The 20,259-nt window shown below is 41.4% G+C and overlaps 1 non-coding gene and 2 pseudogenes across 1 annotated transcript; 1 reads left to right on the top strand and 2 right to left on the bottom strand.

Annotated features, from left to right (window-relative positions):
* Positions 1-335: 335 nt before the first annotated feature.
* On the bottom strand, positions 336-442 carry LOC147919759 (small nucleolar RNA R71). Its single transcript, XR_015594298.1, has one exon. It is a non-coding gene; the product is annotated as a small nucleolar RNA R71 (small nucleolar RNA).
* Positions 443-13,657: 13,215 nt separating this feature from the next.
* LOC109131260 (terpenoid synthase 17 pseudogene) lies at positions 13,658-19,229 on the bottom strand (annotated as a pseudogene).
* Positions 14,279-17,330, top strand: LOC147919758 (uncharacterized; annotated as a pseudogene).
* Positions 19,230-20,259: the final 1,030 nt, after the last annotated feature.

The following is a 20,259-nucleotide window of genomic DNA, read 5'->3' as shown; positions in this document are numbered from 1 at the left end:
TTGTGTATGAGAACCGGTCTGCTATTGTTCCTCCTCCATTCCAGAGGAATGACTTTGAGCTGAAGCCTGCTTACTTCCAGCTAGTTGGGCAAAGACCTTTCTCTAACCTACCCCATGAGAAGCCTTTGGACCATATTGAACATTTTGAGGATCTTGTGACCAGTATCAAGGCTAATGGAGTGACTGAGGACTTCATATTCTGCAAGCTCTTCCCATACTCACTTGCAGGAGAGGCATCCCAGTGGTTGAAGCAGTTGCCAGCTGGATCTTTGACGAATTGGCATGATATCAAGGTGGCTTTCCTCAACCATTTCTATGATGATGAAATGTCAGATGAGTTGAGAGTCAAGATCTCTTCATTTAAGCAAGGGCATGATGAAGCTTTCAAGGCAGCTTGGGTGAGGTTCAAAGCTTATCAAAGGGACTGTCCACACCATGATTTTTCAAGGGTACAACTGTTGAGTATCTTCTTTAGAGGGTGTGACTGGAAGTATCAGTTAGCTTTGGATACTGCAAGTCATGGGAACTTCAAGACAAGATTTCCAGAAGATGCTGAAGTTTTGATTGAAAATTTGGCTTCTAGCAATAGCACTAAAAGAGCTGATGCTGAAAGAAAGAGACTGCATGGAGAGTTTGATTCAAACCAGCTAGCTTCTGTTAATGCTAAGCTGGATTCAGTGCATAATCTTCTTGTGGGAAAGAAGTCAGTCCAATTTGCTGCTGAAGTTGAGACATTTGAGCCAGAGTCAGAGAATACAGAGGAGAATGTCAACTATGTGTATGGAGCTGGGTATCAGGGACAGAGATTTGGTAATCAGCAAGGCAACATGCCTTACAATGGTGACCAGAAGCAGCAACAGAACAATGGCTATACAAACCTATGGGAACTCATCTTGTCAGTCTCCACCTCCTAAGAATTCTTCAAAGAGTAGAATGGAAGCCATGCTTGAGCAGCTTTTGCAAGGACAGGAGCATTTGACAGTGACATTCAATGGAAAGATTGACAATGTCTACACTGAGCTGAATGGGAAGATAGAAGCATTGAACATTCATGTCAAGAAGTTGGAGAATCAGGTTATTCAGACCGCTGGGTCTGTCAAACGACAAGAGGGTTTTCTTCCTGGAAGAACTGAGTCAAACCCTAAACATGCTTGCAATGCCATATCTGTGAGGGATGAGGATGCTGTTGAAATTGCTTCTGCCGAACTGGGTGAAAAATCGACAAAATTCTCGGTTTCAGATGATGGTGTCGATCGACACCACCTGGGTATCGGTCGACACTCCTCTCAGATGAACCCAGAAACTGCAAAATCTCAGGTTCTAGCTGTTGAAAGGGTCTACAAGCCTAAGGTTCCTTTTCCCAAGCCAAGAAAGTCTAAGCAGGAGATGGAGGAAGCTAGATGCAAGGCAATGATGGACAAGGTGATGATTGAGATGCCATTGATTGGTGCAGTAAAGCTTTCACCACCACTAAAACGCTATGTCAAGAGAATGGTATCCAATGGTTTGAGCCCTGAAGAATGAGCCTTGCTAACTAAGCATGTTAGTGCAATTATATTGAACCAGCCTGTTCAGAGGAAGAAGGAGAGAAAGCAGGAGGTGGTTGTCTCTAAGGAAGTGAGTGCAATCATTCAATGTAGGACTGCTAAGAAGTTACCAGATCCTGGAAGCTTTGTACTTGATTGCTCTATCTCCACAGGAAGGTTTTCTCACTCACTTTGTGACCTTGGCTTTAGCATCAACTTGATGCCACATTCTGTTGCTGTGAGACTTGGGATGACAGAATTCATGCCAACTCAGATTTCTCTTATCTTGGCTGATCGCTCCCGAAGAATTCTTGAAGGTGTTTTAGAGGATATTCCAGTTAAGGTTGGCAACTTCATGATTCCCACTGACTTTGTGGTGTCGAAGTATGATACAGAGCCTAAAGATCGTCTCATCTTAGGAAGATCTTTCTTGGCTACAGCTGGTGCCATCATAGATGTGCAAAAGGGACACATAACATTGAATGTGGATGGATTGAGTATGAATTTTGAGATGGATAAGCTGAGGAGGGCTCCTACTATTGATGGATAGACTTTTTATGTTAAAAAAGTTTCTGCAACACGGGCATTAGGCTCAGTGTCGATCGACACCAACAAGGAGGCATTGATCGACACCCCTCCACATCCGAGTTCAACCTTGTCCAAGACTGATGTTTCAAGTCAGAAACATTTTCCCAAACAGAAAGTCTCCCACTCCACCCTCCAGAGTCCTCAGGTAAGGCAAAGGTACACCTCTTCTGCATCTAATCCTCCTCCTATCATCAACAAGAATTTCAAAGAGATAAAAACTGTTTTGTAGTTAACCAAGCCACGAGATTATCGTTGAGCGCTTGTTTCTTCTGTTGATGATTTTGCAGGACATAAGAGAAGCAAACCCATCCCTACATCCCGCCCTGGTCCTGTTCCTCGCATACTTAGCAAGCCTCATGCACCTAAACCTTATACACCACCTTGGATGAAGAGGTCATTCTCTCAGAAGCATTCAATGCCATGTTCTGATCCACCGGATGCCTGAGCTCCAGCAAAGTCAAGCTAATGACTGAAAACAAAGCGCTTAGTGAGAGGCAACCCACTGGTAGGTTTTCTTTTTCTTTTGATTTTGATTTTGATTATTTTTATTTTTTTTTTTGCTTTCCTCTTACATGATAACACTGGGGACAGTGTTGTTTAAGTCTGGGGGAGGTTAGTTACTAACTATGTTTTCTGTTTTTGAGTTTCAGTTGTGTCAGTCAAAACCATAAAGTTTGAGTCAAATTTTTCAAAATTTTTCTTTTTGTCTTTGAGAATTATGATCTTGACTAATGATTTCTCTTATTTGGTTAACACTCTAATGATTATTTGTTTATGCTTGATCTCAGAACTGAAGCTTAGAAAGACTATAAGCCTTATCAACAATCCTAAAAGCCCTTATTCAATGGATATCTGATTGATCTAACGTTGTCTCAACCTTTATCAGGATTTTAACCGGACTTAATCTCTTACTTTGGGGTTAGAAATCAGTGGACTAGACGTCTTCTTCAGGCCATACAAGACAGTGCAATTTTTCAAAGTATGTCTCCCCTCTCTCTTCCCATCAGTGCTTAAAAAAAAGAATAAAAGATGAGATGATTTTGATCAGTTTAGAGAGGTAGGTAAATTACTAGTGACCTCATTATTCTACTCTTGAGTCAAATGATCACACAAAGCTTGGAAGCGAGGGGTAGGTAAATTACCGATGACCTCGGTATTCGCTTACACCTTTGATTAAAAAAAAATAAGAAAAGAAAGAAATTGGAAGTGAGAAAAGGGAGAGGAAAGGAGATGTAAGAAGAAAGTCTTGGCCTGAAAACAGTCCATATGCCACTGTTCGATACACCCAAGGTAAGAACTCACATGTACTTGCTTTAATTTATATAATGAGATGACAATGGAGATTTCAGAGATTCCAAAGGATTGTGGGATTTGAGTAAGGAATGTTGATGCTTATCATGGTTGAGTATAAGAAGTAAGTTCTTGAGTCAGGTAAATGAAGAATGTGAATAAGAATAATCTGCAGTTGAGTGAGTTCCCTGTTTTCAAACCTCTTTCACAGGTCTAAGTTTATGTTTTGCTTGAGGGCAAAAAAATACTAAGTCTGGGGGAGTTGATATATCATGGTTTTTGTGGTTTTTAACCATGATATAAGGAGTCTTTTAGTCTCTTTTCATTTGTTTCTAGATTGTTTTTGGGTCTTTACAGGTTTTTAGCATGGAAGGAGCAAAATGGAGCAATTTGGATGATTCTGGAGCATTTAACCGGAGGAAATCAATTTGGAGTCTGATCCTATGAGGAGCATCGACCGACACCACACAAGAGGGCATCGATCGACACCCCTCTCTGCCGACTCAAGACCCAGGTTTTGGAAAATTGACAAAAGTTGCCCAAAGTCTTCCATAATTGCAACATAAGTCCCTAACATGTTTTAGGACATATATATATAGTTTTTAGGTTTTTAAAACCCTTAAGTTTTAATCTATCAAATTTTTATTTTTCCTGCAACCCTGTGAGATTTTGAAAGCTTTTGGAAGAGAAATCTGAACTGCTTTGAGAGAAGAATTCTTGAACTCCCTCTTTACTCTTTTAATTTTAATTGCTTATTATTCAGAATTATGTCTTGTTCTTCATCAAACATGTCTGAGTAGTTTGCTTGTTAGGTTTAGGGTTTTTCACAGGGATTTTATGAATTGTTAGATCTGTTTATTTAGGATTCAATATCTTTCTAGATCTTCATCTTAGGTTGTTCTTCATATTAATCCTTGATTGGCCATCTAGAATTAATAACCTAGAAAAATAAATTGATATGAGAATATAATTGATTTTCCTGATAAAATCTTTTGATGAGCAAAATTACTTTCTGCAAAGAGATTTGATTTAGTAATTTTGTGAACAATCTAAACCTGTTTTTTTTTTTAAAAGCTGATTTTTAACCTAGAATTTTACAAAGAGATTTAGATTTTCTGGTTTTAAATTTAGATAATATTTGCAGTGAGAACTGATTTATTTTACAAAAGTGTTTAGAGTTCTAGATCTTTTCTTAATTGCTTGAATCCTAATTTATTGATTGATTTAATATTTCATAATTTCCTGAGAAATTCCCTAGACCTAGCTTTTTGATCTTCTGAATTTACAACAACTTTTATTTAATATTTTACATTGCTTTTATTTTAATTCAATTTAATATGTTTAGCATAATTATAAAACTCTATAATTTATTGTGTAGACTTGAGTCCTTGTGGAATTCGACCCCTAAGTATTACAGTGATCTCTTAATTTGAGAGAGTAGCTCAGGGTAAATTTGAGCATATCACCCTCTCTGGTCTCGCCTCCAAAGTCATGTTAGGCTGAAGATCCTCAGGAATCTTAGCCAACACTCGCTCACCCTCACGGAGACACTTCCGCAACATAGACACATGGAAAACCTTATGGAATGCACGCATAACTTCGGGTAACTCCAGTCTATATGCCACTGGTCCAACCCGCTCAATCACTATGAATGGACCCATATACCTCGGACTCAACTTAGTCTCTGACAATGACCTGTTCGGACCCCGCAACATGGCCATCTTGAGGTACACTCTGTCTCCTACCTTAAACTCAAGATCTCTCCTCCTATCGGCATAACTCCTCTGCCTATCCTGAGCTTCCTTCATGTTCAGCTTGAGAACCCGAATCTTCTCTGAGGTCTCCTGAACAAAACTAGCACCAAACATGCTCCTCTCCCCCACCTGAGTCCAGCATAATGGTGTACGACATGGTCTCCCATACAAAGCCTCATAAGGAGCCATCTTAATACTCGCCTAATAACTGTTGTTGTAAGCAAACTCTACCAGGTTCAGGTGATCTGCCCAATGGCCACCCCAATCCAACACACACATCCTCAGCAAATTCTCTAGCGTCTGGATCGTCCTCTTAGACTGTCCATCTGTCTGGGGATGATAAACTGTACTCATATGCACCTTAGTGCCCATCTCTGCCTGAAATGTCTTCTAGAACACCGAAGTGAACTTAGAATCCCTATCAGACACAATGCTCGCTAGCACTCCATGCAATCTGACTATCTCTCTCACATACTTCTTAGTAAAGACCGCTGCTCCATCAGTCTTCTTAATGGCCAGAAAATGTGCTGACTTAGTCAACCGGTCCACAATGACCCAAATAGCATCAAAGGTCCGTGACACTGGCAATCCTACCACAAAATCCATAGTGATCATATCTCACTTTCGCTCAAGAATGGGTAGACTCTTCAGTAACCCGCCAGGAACCTGATGCTCAGCCTTCACTAGCTGACACACATCGCACCTCGAAACCCAACTAGCCACATCCTTCTTCATCTCGACCCAATGATAGTACCTCTTGAGATCACGGTACATCTTAGTCGCTCCTGGATGAATAGACAACTTGCTCACATCAGTCTCTCTCAGAATCTCCTGCCTCAACTCCTCATCCTTGGGCACACAAACCCGACCGTGCACCAAGATAGTACCATTATCTGAGACCTGATACTCTGAATCCACATCCTTAGAGGCATTCACTAGCCCCAAATCCTTCTCCTGAGCCAACCGCACCCTACTCAGAAGATCTGCTTTATCAACTGCTTCCAAACCCAATGGTTCCTGTGAAACAGCACACAAGCTCAAAGCACTGATCTCCCTTACCAGAGACTCCATCTCCTGCTCCTGAGCCGAAGATACCCTCTTCCGACTCAGAGCATCTGCAACCGTGTTAGCCTTACCAGGGTGATACGCTATCTCCAAATCATAATCTGCCACAAGCTCCATCCACCGCCTCTGCCTCAAATTCAACTCAGGCTGAGTGAATATATACTTCAGGCTCTTATGATCTGTAAACACCTGTACTTTTGCACCATAAAGATAAGATCTCCAAATCTCCAAGGCAAAAACTACAGCACCCATCTCCAAATCATGAGTAGGATAGTTGTCTTCATGCACCCGCAACTGCCGCGAAGCGTAGGCAATCACCTTCCTATGCTGCATCAGAACACACCCCAAACCAACTCTAGATGCATCTGTATAAACCACATAGGGTTCTCCCTGCTTAGGCAAAGCCAACACTGGCGCAGTAGTCAACATCTCCTTCAGGCTTGCAAAGCCTTCCTCACACTCTTCTGACCAAACAAAAGGAACATCCTTCCCTGTCAAGTTAGTCATAGGACGTGCTCTGCTCGCAAACCCCTGCACAAATCTCCTGTAGTACCCTGCCAATCCAAAGAAACTCCTGATCTCTCTGGCATTTTGCAGTCTAGGCCAATCTCTGATAGCCTGAATCTTCTCCGGATCTACAGAAACCCCATCTGCAGACACAATATGACCCAGAAATCCCATCTCATGCTGCCAAAAACTGCACTTGCTCAACTTAGCAAACAACTTCTGCTCCTGCAGCTTCTCCATAACGACCCTCAAATGCACTGCATGCTCCTCAGGACTCTTAGAATAAACCAGGATATCGTCGATGAAAATGATGACAGACACATCCAGAAACTCTTGAAACACGCTGTTCATCAATCTCATAAACGCTGCTAGCGCGTTAGTCAACCCAACAGGCATCACCACAAACTCATAATGCCCATACCTCGTCCTGAAAGCAGTCTTCCTCATATCTGCCTCATTTATCGGTATCTGATGATAACATGACGCCAGATCTACCTTGGAGAACCAAGTAGCACCCCTCAACTGATCCAACAACTCATCGATCCTAGGAAGAGGGTACTTGTTCTTCACAGTGACCCGGTTCAAACCCCGATAATCAATGCACAACCTGAAACTCCCATCCTTCTTCTTCACAAACAACACCGGCGCTCCCCACGGTGATACACTAGGACGGATGAATCTCTTACTCAACAAGTCCTCTAGCTGCTTCTTCAGCTCTGCCATCTCTGCTGGAGCCATCTTGTAAGGAGCCTTGGATAACGGCATCATCCCCGGTTCCAGTTCAATGGTAAAAGGATCCGACCGAGATGGTGGTAATCCCTGCAAAGACTGAAACACATCCTCAAACTCCTCCACTACCGGAATACCGCTAACCGTAGACTTCCCCACTGACTCTGGCATAGATATAGTAACCACATAAGCCTCACGGCCCTTCTCGATCATCTTCCCAACCTGAATGGCTGAGATCACGAGACTCCCCGAAGTCGGTCTAATACCCTGAAACACCAACATCCCTTTTGGACGCTCAAACTCCACTCTACCCCGATGACAATCCAAATGCACCATATGCCGATGCAACCAATCCATCCCGAGAATAACATCATATAACTCCACTGGACTGATAAGCAAACCCGCTGGCCATGACTCCCCTACGATCTGAATATCAACTCCTCTAGCTCGTCTGATCACTCTCAGGAACTCGCCTCCCGCAACTCTGACAATTCCCGAACGCTCTCCAGGATTCCCGCTGATCCCCGCACACTCTGCACACTCCGGAGTAATGAAGCTATGAGAAGCTCCAGAATCAAACATAACATGGGACTTAAACCCGCCCACCAACAAGGTCCCTACAAAAACCTCATGTGTTGAGAACCTAACACTTTATCACAGGAAACATATACAATCTGAACCTACTAAAATCCACAAAGTTTAAGTACCAGAAAATATACCTGTGATCGCCCCGGCACTGGTTCCACCAGTGTGTGCTGTCGTGTAAACCCGTGGCGCCTGCTCAATTCGTGCCACCTGCTGACCTCCAGGCTGCACCTGCTGCAACGCTGCCACTGTTGCCGGCTGCAACTTGGGACAAAAAGGCCTGATGTGCCCTGTCTCCCTACAATGATAACATACCCGAGGCCCTGCTGTCGGAGCACTCCTCTTGGGACAACTAGCAACCCTGTGATCCTTGCTCCCACAACCGAAGCAACTCGCACCACTTGGCTTCTGCATAGCATCCCACCTCCTCTTGGTTCCCTGTGCAGGCCTACCACCCCTGCTAGAACCACCCTGCTGCTGAGCCTTACTAGGCTGAACTGCTGGAGCTACCGCCATTGACTGTGCCCGGATATCCTCCTCAATCTTTGCTGCAGTCTCAACCAGCTCTGCACGCGTAGCATAACTCCGCCTTCTACAGTGAACTCTCAAATCATCACGTAGAGCCCTCAAAAACCTCCTAATCTGAGCCTCCTCAGACTCCAAAGCCCGACCCCCATAACAAAGAAGTCGACTGAACTCCAAGCCCAGCTCCCGCACTGACCGTGTCCCCTGAGACAACTAAAGGAACTGCACCTCTAACCGATCCAATGCCTCTCTAGGAAAATACTTGCGGTTGAACTCCAAGACAAAGTCAGCCCAAGTCATCTCCCGCTGCACTCTCCTAGCAGTCACTGATCTCCACCACAACTCAGCATCACCACTCAAATAGTAGACCCCTATGTCCACCCAAAACTCCTCAGGACATCTCAGAGTATGGAAGTTACGGTCCACACTCGTCCTCCACGCATCCGCAACAGTAGGATCTGTACCACCCGAAAACCTCTCAGTGAACAGACCCTTCATCTCCTTGAGCATAGACAAATAACGTCCATGTGCTCCCACATCCGCAACCACTGGCTGCCGCTCCTCCGCCACCACTGGTGGCACTACCTGAGTCTGAGCCAGTACCACTGGTGGTAACCGCGCTAACACCTCTGCTAGCATAGCCGCAACGTTAGTACCAGGGACTCCACCCGCTGGGACTCCCACACCCGGGACCCTAGCATCACCGGCCACTGGAGCATCAACGCCGTCCCCTCCTGGCATACTCATGGAATCCCCCGGAACACCCTGTGACTCGCCAACACCCTCAGCTGTTACACTCTGGTCCTCGGTCTCACTAACCACTGGGACTCTGTCCCTACCACGACCACGTCCGCGTCCACGACCACGTCCGCGTCCACGACCACGTCCGCGTCCACGACCACGTCCGCATCCCATCCACGACCTCGACTAGCCACAGCATCCTCTCTAGCCATCTGCACTACCATGAATAGAAGACTAAGCAAACAATTTCTATTATAACACAGAAACATAAACTCACCGTGGAATCATACAGTCGGCTCGAAGAGGATGTTCTAGGACTCCATGCCACACACAATTGACTAACTCACATAATCAATCAAGACATGCAATCCCAAACATCACAACAGAAATCTAGTGAACCCAAACCTAGAACCGTAAGGGCTCTGATACCAAAATGAAACGACCGACCTTTTTAAAAAAAAATAAAAAAAAATAATAATAATATATATATAAATAAACTACAACTAGTGGTCCCATACCCACTAGCCAATTAACCACATTCACAATCAACAGCGGAATAACAAAACCAATATCCAATAAGAATCCAATAATAACCAATAACAATCCAATATCATAGCATAAGCAATATCCAAATACCAACAACAAGAAACATGAAACCAGAAACCTAGCAATGTTTCTAATGACTCAACTCTAGTAACCTAGCAATGCCAGACAACATCCAATCGAGTCCCAAGAACATCCTCCTCTTCATTGCCTTGATTCCACGATCACACTTTGCCTTTACCTGCACCACAAACACATATTGAGATGCATGAGTATTTGATAAACATTCAGTGAGGCAATCCTCCCATCTACTGGGCTATACACACAAGCAACAATGATTTCAAAGTTCCAAACAAGCATCAAACAAAACACACAAACCAGGAAATCAAACATCGTCTCGCTGGAAAGGAGGTGTCAACCGACACCAGCCAAGTGTCGACCGACACTGGCCTTGGTGTCGACCAACACTACCCCACAGTATTGATCGATGCCCAATTTGCTGGTGTCGATCGACACTCCCTCTGCAACTGCGATCCGCGCGAAGTCGAGAGTCGAATCTCGCTCCCAATTCTCCTCCAAATCGTCCAATACTCGAAACCCAAGCCTTATACATCCGTAGGAACCTGTATCAACCAATCCCAGCAAGAAAAACACACAAACAAGCAACAAACAAGCGAAGAACAAGAGAATCAAAGGCTTAGATTAGCCATGGTCATGCACTCACCTCTTTGCAGGAAGTTTCTGACCAACAAAGACGAATCCAACCTTCCTAGCAAGCTTCTAACTCCTTCCCAGCCTTGGATCTCTCAAGAAACAGCAAGGAATCTCACCAATCTCACCAAAAACTCAAGAACTCTCTTTTTCTTCCTTTTTCTCTCAAAAATGATAAACGGCAACAAGAAAGACTTCCCAAAACCCTTCTGGTCGACCAAACACTTAAATATCTCGGTCTAATGGTTTTTCCTAAACCAAACCGGTCCAAATCGATAATTAAATCGAACTGGCCGAACCAGAAACAAACAGTGTTGATCGACACCTCCTGTGGTGTCGATCGACACCCCCACCAATTTACCAAAAATTGGTTTGCGGGTGTTACAGATCTACTCTTTACTATGGATTCAGAGAGTCTGATGATACACAAAACTACCAACTGCTCATCGAACAACGACTGAAACTAAAGCCATAAGTTTATGCCAAAAGAAAAATTAAGACGAACCTCTGAGCTCATGGCACTGTCTATCCATTGTCTCTGCATACAATGGTAACCCGGAAAAATGTTTGATCTTGAGGGTTTTGGTATCTACAACCAAGTGAACAACAACAATCATGATGCTTCTGAAGATGAAGTCCACCGTGTACTGCAGAAAGGTACAGTAACACTGCCCAAAAGCACCTTGTGACAAAAGGCAAATACAATGGAGTATTTATTGCTCCAGAAGCATTTCATCCGTTTCAAGAGATATAGAAAACCTCTATCAAAGTTAGTGCACATTTAAAGACCACACAACTTCCAAGCAGAATCTTGCCATGACCACAACAACAATAATTCAGAGTGAAGTTATTGAAAAACCAAAAGAAGTGTATGAAAAGATGAGCCAAGAACTTACCATAGATTGCCATAGATGATTCTTCACTTGCTTCAGTTTTCCACCTATGCAAATTTTCAAGAAGAGTCGTGGTGTTCTTCTCTAAATTTGTATCTCTTCACTAGGTGGTGGCTCCCAGAATTCCACCAGAGGAACCAGCCAATTCACTGTTTAAAACATGTTTGGTCTACTTTCAATCTCTTGAGATGTGCAGTATTCTGCCAATTTGGCAATCTTTTTGAAGTTCTCAGTGGTTTATTCGTCTGTTGCTATATTGCCACGTCAAGAACATTGTAATAATTGAATTTTAACATAGATATCCTTTTCGATTTGTGTTTCAATACATTTGAAATCTTAAATTTAATTTTTGTGTAGACGTTACACATAAGTAAAACTTTATATACACATCTTCTTTCAATTTAGTAATAATTGAATTTGTAGCTTTTGTATTTTGTCATAATTAATTTATGTTTTGCTCATATTTAGCTTATGTTTTGCTCATATTTTTCTTATGTTTTGCTTACATTCGATCAATTTATTTTAAACTATTTCAATAACTATAACATTCATCGATAGAACGTAGTCGCAATGAACTTAATTTAAAAATTTTGGATATATTTGATTAAATTTTATTGAATTAATCAAATGAATCTCTTTGAATTTTTAATTAAAAAATGAAAAGAAGAAGTTTAGTTTCTATATTGGTTCTAAACTTCTAATACACATTACTACAATCAAGATAAAGCTGGATTTAGAGATTTTGAGTTTCCTCTTGAAAAAAAATATTATTGGCATCAAATTTTCTTGTTTTAGTTTATCTGAGTGCATGATAGAATAACAAATAATTAGAATAAGTAAAAACCATTAGAAGAAGAGGAGGAAACAGGAAAAAAATGATAATTACACCGGAAAAGTTAGGCCGATAAACACAAGCTGGATTTCCACATGCGGTCTCAAAATCGAAGCAATATGTGCATTGATGTAGATGATTAAAATTGAAACAATATGTGCATTGATGTAGATGGTTGGTACATATCCAACCATAACATTATTTATTGTTATTGTTTGTTATCTTTTTTTGTAACATCCCTAATATTTTGTCTGTGTTGTTTTTTCAACCATCTATTTTACAATTAAAACACTTTGCCTCGTTACAATAAGTTGTTGTAACCTTTTTGGTATACATTTTAGTTGTTTGATACATGAAAAAAACATCTTTTTCCAGAAATAACATTAAAGAGACTTGTTTGTCCAACCATATATATATATATTATATTTTAAATTTCTCTTATTAATGATTATGTATTAAAATGTATACGAGTATATTGTAAAATACCTTTTAATCAACTCCTCCATCATCATCTTATAATTCGTTTTAATCATGTTACTCAATTCTTTAACTGCTGCTTATTTGGTAACACCATAATGCTTCATGTAACCGTTGATGCCATTCACCATGACACCACCTCTCGTATACTCATCTCTTGCTGCTCATTTTTATAAATCCAAATAAAACTATATCAATAATAACAATGATCTTTCTTTATATATGATTGTACCATTTGTTAAATTTATACGTACGTCGAAGGTGGCTATGTCATTTCTGAGATGAAACGAAACACGACGCTCATAGCATCGATGATTTTGGTTTTGGATTCGAACCATTCATACAATTGTTTCTCTTCACATTCTTCCATTACTACCAAGCTGTAGGATGCATAGTCATCGATTGCCGCAGTTTCAATCACAACCTCCATGTAATCGTCAAAGTTTGGCAAGTGACCTATGCGTGACCATATTGCTAAGGTATTGTACGCTATCCCCACACTCTTGATCTATGGTTTCAATATCCAAAATCAACATTATATTTATTTTTTCCAGTGAAATTACATCTTGAATGTTTGATTAGCTACGTATGTACCTGATCTATTATCACACTACAAGATCTTCCTTTACACCGCATCTCCCCTTCAACCTCTTCCACAGTTTCTAACAAATTAAGGAAATAGTCCATTAGTGTAGTAGACACTTTTTGAAAAGTAGATTTTCAATAGCTCCACGATCCCTATTAAGATTCAGTTGAGATGATCGAAACAGAAAACATATTCTCATTAATTAGCTGAAGGTTACATTATATTGGTTGTTTATATACAATCGTATAAACATCTGAACCAAACAATATAAACCAACTGAACCGGTTATATAACAATCCGGTTATCTAAGTATTTATATCTAGATAAATAGCTTCAGGAAGAGTGGCATAGGCATCATATGTATCATCAATAACCGTCAAGATCATAGTAAGCTTAGCGGTTATCATCCTCCCTAGTGAATATTTGGTTCGAAAAACTATGTCACCAATCCCTAAAAGATCTCGACAATTCTATTCATGATGTAAGGGAGCTTAGATACAAAATCAAAGCCGTTCCACCATCTGCGAACCAAAACTGAAAATATAATAAAAATGTAATAAAGAAGATATATTGATGGTATTTGACGTGAATATTGAGTAGCTATATTGGGCCGTATATGGGCCATAGTTTACGTGTTCTGTTATTACTTGTTCGACAAGTCTTGTATAGGGTTTCATAGCTATTATGTTTTGTATATAAACACATGTATGGCCGTCGATTAATACACACGAAAATATTCTCTTCATTATCTTTGTTCTACATGGTATCAGAGCACAAAATCCTGAAACCTATTTTCTAGATCGGTCGATCTTGTTCTTGATCGGTTGATCTTTGTTCTCTTGTTCTTGTTTTGGTTTATAACTCTTGACGAGTTTCTTCTTGATTCGGTTGAATCAGTGTTTCTCTGTTTCTTGTCATTGAGTGCTATGTCTACGGAAGGCACACAATCATCCGCCACAGCCGGTGTTCTTGCCATCGGTTCGTCTGGTGCCGATAACATGGTGATGGCGGCATACTACTTCTTCTACCGACAATCCAGGGGCGATGATCACTGCGGTTACCTTGACCGGAGATAACTATAATGAGTGGGCTGCTGAGATGATCAATGCTCTTCGGGCTAAGAAGAAGATGGGTTTTATTGATGGTACTTTGCAGAGACCAGCGGTTGGTAGCTCTGAGTTGGAGTCATGGACTTCGGTGAATTTCATGGTCATTGGGTGGCTACGGATGTCGATTGCACCGCGTGTACGCTCAACTGTTTTGTTTCTTACTAATGCACATGAGCTTTGGGAAAACTTGAGGAAACGGTTCTCCATCGGGAACAAGGTTCGTGTGAATCACCTTCGTTCTCAAATTGCCTTGTGTCGACAAGATGGTCAGTCCGTGATTGATTATTACGGGAAAATAGCTGGTTTATGGGATGAATTGTACACATACAAACCACTTCCTGCGTGTTCACATGTGGAGTTTATCAAGCTGTTGCAAAGGAGCGTGAAGAAGAAAAAGTGAATCAGTTTGTTATGGGTCTTGATGAATCCCGTTTTGCGAACGTGATCACATCTATTGTTGATGCCGATCCTTCTCCTGATTTGGAGCAGGCTTATCACGCATGATACGTGAGGAACAACGGCTCTCCTCAGCTAAGACACGGGAGCATTCGCATGATGCTGTTGGTTTTGTAACTCGACGAGATTCCACCAATGTTGGTCCAATGTTGGGTCATCAACGTGGGGAACACTCTGTTCCGTTTGGTGGTGATAGGAACAGAGACCGTAGTTTGTTGTGTTCGAATTGTGGCCGGTCTGGTCATGAGAAGGCGTTTTGTTGGCAGTTAATTGGGTATCCTGAATGGTTCACGGAACGTACTGGTCGTGTGACTGGGCGTGGTGGTTCCGTTGGTAGGGGTCGTGGTTCAAGTGGAGGACGAGGTGCTGGAAGAGGTCGCGGACATGTCACTGCTTCTCACACTACGGTACCTAACGTCACGGCCTTCTCTGATTTTTCACCTGAGCAGTGGAAGGCTATCTCCTTGCTAGCCACAGAGAAGATGAACACCAACCCTGACAAGCTATCTGGTAAGATTCCTGGAGATGTGATTATTGACACCGGAGCTTCCCATCACATGACTGGGAACCTCTCACTTCTCTCTGATTTGGTTGATATACCTTCTTGTTCCGTTGGATTTGCGGATGGTGGTATTACGTTTTCAACACGCAAAGGCACCTTACATCTCACGGATCGTGTATCCTTGTTGGATGTGCTTTATGTGCCTAATTTAAATTGTTCTTTAATCTCGGTTTCTCAGATTCTCTAGCAGATGAAGAATTGTTTTGCGTTATTTACCGATACTCTTTGTGTTTTACAGGACAGTTTCACGAGGACTCTGATTGGAGCCGGTAAAGAGCGTGATGGGGTTTACTACTTAACAGATGTGGCAACAGAAAATGTGACTAAAGTGGCATCTTCTTTGGATCAAAGCTTGTGGCATCAGCGGTTGGGACATCCTGCGTTTTCAGTTCTTTCTTCATTGCCTGTTTTTCTGGTTTTTCGTTTTCTACAAGTTCTCATTCTTGTGACGTTTGTTATCGGGCTAAGCAAACCCGTGATGTTTTTTATGATAGTATTAATAAAACAAAGGAATGTTTTGAGTTAATTCATGTGGATGTTTGGGGACCATATCGTGTTGCATCTTCTTGCGGAGCTGTTTATTTTCTCACTATTGTTGATGATTTTTCCCGTTCTGTTTGGACGCATCTTCTTCTTGAGAAGTCTGAAGTTCGACGGGTGTTAGAAAATTTTTGTGCGTACTCGGAACACCAATATGATAAGAAAGTAAAGACGGTGCATAGTGACAACGGTACAGAGTTTATGTGTTTGACAAAGTTTTTTGAAAGTAAAGGGATCCTTCATCAAACTTCTTGTGTTGGCACGCCTCAACAGAACGGTAGGGTGGAACGTAAACACTGACACATTCTTAATGTTGCTCGGTCCTTGTTATTTCAGGCAGGTCTTCTGGTTTCATTTTGGGGAGAAGCAGTTCTTACCGCTGCTTATGTAATTAATCGCACTCCTTTGAAGATTCATAAGGGTCAGTCTCCTTATGAAGTCTTGACTGGTGTCTTGCCAGATTATGGACAGATGAGGGTTTTTGGTTCGTCCTGTTATGCACATTTGAGAGCTCGCGACAAGGATAAGTTTGGACCCCGCAGTCGACATTGTATATTTGTTGGTTACCCCTTCGGCAAGAAAGGCTGGCGGGTATACGATTTGGAAACAAATGAGTTTTTGGTTTCCCGTGATGTGGTGTTTCACGAAAATAGTTTTCCTTTTCTCGACAAGCCTTTCTCCCCGACAGAAAATTCTACTCCTCTCGATGCGGATTGGGTCTTCCAAGCCGGTTCTATTGACAGGGGTGATCCAACGGTCCTTGATCCTCTGCCTCCGGTGGCACAAGATCAGTCTGTGGTACAAGATCAGCCTATGGCTGCTCCCGCGCATCCTACTCCTGTTTTACTTCCCGCCATTACGCTTCCGCCAAGTGATGATTCAACTGTTTTAAGTTCACTATCCGATGATAACATAGCCACTTGTACCAACGATGCTGACGTTGTTCTTCATACTACACCAGATCCTGTTATCACTGTTGATACGTCTCTTGATGAGACTGAAGCTTTAGGGAGGGGTAAAAGAGAAAAGTTCCCTTCCACAAGACTCACTGGTTATGTCACATACTCTGCGTGTGTTGCTGAGAATACCCATCACGCTCACCCAGCTCCGATCGTCTTCGAGTCCTCGTCTACGGGTCCAGGTACTACCAAGTATAATCTCACTCATTATATTGCTGATGAATTATTCTCTCCTCCGCATCGTGTTTTTCTCGTAGCTGTGACAACGGGTGTCAAACCCACCTCTTTTCATGATGCTGTCAAAGATGAAAAATGGAACAACGCTATGTCTAGTGAGGTTGATGCACTCTAAGTAAATAAGACAATGAGCATAGTTGATTTACCCCCAGGAAAGACTGCTCTTGGTAATAAATGGGTGTATAAGATCAAGTTTCATGCGGATGGTTCTATTGAGCGGTATAAAGCCCGGCTGTTGTTCTTGGAAATCGACAAGTTGAGGGTCGAGACTTTGAGGAGACTTTTGCTCCTGTTGCTAAAATGTCCACAGTTCGTGGTTTACTACAAATCATTTCATCTAAAGGCTGGGAAGTTCATCAAATGGATGTTCACAATGTGTTTCTTCATGGTGATCTAGAGGAAGAAGTTTATATGCAGTTACCTATGAGATTTCGTCACAAATATCCAAATAAAGTGTGTAAGTTACACAAGTCCCTGTATGGGCTTAAGCAAGCACCACGGTGTTGGTTTGCAAAGTTAGCAAATGCCTTGCTGGAGTTTGGTTTTGAAGAATCTTATTCAGATTATTCTCTCTTTACATTAACAAGAGGTGCCGTGGAGTTACGTGTTTTGGTTTATGTTGATGACTTGGTTATATGCAGCAATCATCTTCCATCTCTGACCGAGTTCAAAGCATATTTATGTCGATGTTTTCACATGAAGGATCTAGGGAAGCTCAAGTATTTTCTTGGCATTGAGGTTGCTCGAAGTACGGAGGGCATTTTCTTATCTCAACGGAAGTATTTGCTTGATATTGTTTCTGAATGCGGGCTCCAAGGTTCCTTGCCGTCAAAGATTCCTATGGTTCAGAATCATCAACTTGCCATCAACACTAGTCCTGTTCTACCTAAACCTGCTCGTTACTGCCGATTGATTGGTCGTCTTATCTATTTGAAGGTGACACGTCCGGAGCTCACCTATCCTATTCACATTTTGTCCCAGTTTATGAAAGCTCCACGCGAAGCACATTGGGACGCTGCGTTGCAGGTTGTTCGCTATCTGAAAGGCTCTGTTGGTCATGGTATTTTATTACGTTCAGATACGGAGCTGATTCTTACGGCGTATTGCGATGCTGACTGGGGGACTTGTCCTCTAACTCGCCGATCGCTAAGCGCATATTTTATGTTTCTTGGTGGTTGTCCTATCTCTTGGAAGACACAAAAGCAAAAGGCGGTTTCTCGGTCTTCCGCAGAGGCTGAATATCAATCTATGGCCGATGCATTGAAGGAGATTATTTGGCTGCGTGGACTGCTTCAAGACCTTGGCTGTCCACAACAAGCTCCCACAAGGTTGTTTTGTGACAATAAAGCTGCGTTATACATTGCGGCTAATCCCGTCTTTCATGAACGTACGAAGCATATAGAACGGGATTGTCACTTTGTTCGTGATGCCATCCTAGACGGTGTCATCTCCATCGCTCACGTTCGTTCCGAGGATCAATTGGCAGATATTTTGACCAAAGCACTTGGTTTTCAACAGTTTAGTCTTCTAATGTCCAAGTTGGGCATCGTTACACTCCGACCTCCAACTTGAGGGGGAGTATTGGGCCGTATATGGGCCATAGTTTACGTGTTCTGTTATTACTTGTTCGACAAGTCTTGTATAGGGTTTCATAGCTATTATGTTTTGTATATAAACACATGTATGGCCGTCGATTAATACACACGAAAATATTCTCTTCATTATCTTTGTTCTACGAGCTACCACGACTTTATTTGGTGAGAGCTTTTAACTCTTTGATGTAATGAAGCCGACAAAAGTTAAAGTTGATCTTAGCAAACTTGAGGAGTGTCTCGTCATGCCCTTCTTCTTTGTCGTAGAAAGAGATGTATTGTATTGCGACCAATATCTCTATGCTATGATATCGAGCTCTATACAATGTGTTTTCTACATGCTTTAAGACATTGGAGCTTGTTCCTAATTGGTTTGTCAACGACTCCAAATGGTACCGCGTAAAAGTCAACGCTTCGTCCATTATATTTTCAGATAGTGTCCCGAGATGTGCTGCTTCGTACAGCTGTAGCATCCCTCTAATATCATTGGCTAGACTTTCCTTAAACTTCCCATGTTCACCTTTGAATCTATCAAACACATCTGTACCAGACCATATGTCATGTTATCTATATATGTTAATAAAGAAAGCTTATAAAACATGTTTACGTTGTTAATTTATCGCATGGCATTTTGTGTCCGTATAATCGGAAAACTTCAAACATGATTGCAATGGTTTCCAAAATCATCTTCTTTCAAAATCGCACCGTTCAACTTCCCAAAATCCTAGTGTAGAATCTCTTAGATTTCTTTTGACGATTCTACTTAAATGTCAAAATACTGTTGACTGTGTTATGGAATGGTAAAATACAATGTCTTTTTAATTTGACGTCGTTCGGTTTATATCAGACCCCTTTTGGTTGCTAAGTTCTGATTTTTTCATACAACACGGGCAACTCCTATAAACTCAATATATTTTTTTTAGTTTTTTTTGTGTGTTTTCAATTTTTCATTTATCGATAAAAGACTCGCAACAATTAATAAAAATTATTATTGTCTAACTAAATTAATTTGAAATTATTTATATTATATTTAATTTTGAACTGAGCTCTTATTGTGTATGAATTAATATACACATGGTAAATATATAAAAAAAAAACTTGATACATTTCAAAATTAATTTGACCAAAAAGTCAATGACACACTTAAATTAAGCATATATGTAAACATATACTATATATATATGGGTTTTTTTTGTCATCTACAACATTATCATCTCATATATTGTGATCTAATCATATTACAAATGATGATTAATCTATCAGATCTATCTATACTTAATACATGCGATTACGATGAACAAACTGTACTTCTCATGCATGCGGTGGTCTATTTGAATATCATGTTGTCTTAGCCGATAAGATGGGACGGTATTATAAAAAGATTAGTCATTTTAGGACTTCTGATTGACGTTTTGGTTGTGGGTTTGCTGATTATGGAGGAGGATTCGTCGC

The sequence above is a fragment of the Camelina sativa genome, chromosome 20 (genome assembly GCF_030686135.1).
Source record: "Camelina sativa cultivar CO46 ecotype springtype chromosome 20, ASM3068613v1".
NCBI lineage: Eukaryota > Viridiplantae > Streptophyta > Magnoliopsida > Brassicales > Brassicaceae > Camelina > Camelina sativa.
The sequence above is the reverse complement of the archived record's forward strand: the minus strand, read 5'-3'. Positions and strand labels throughout refer to the sequence as shown.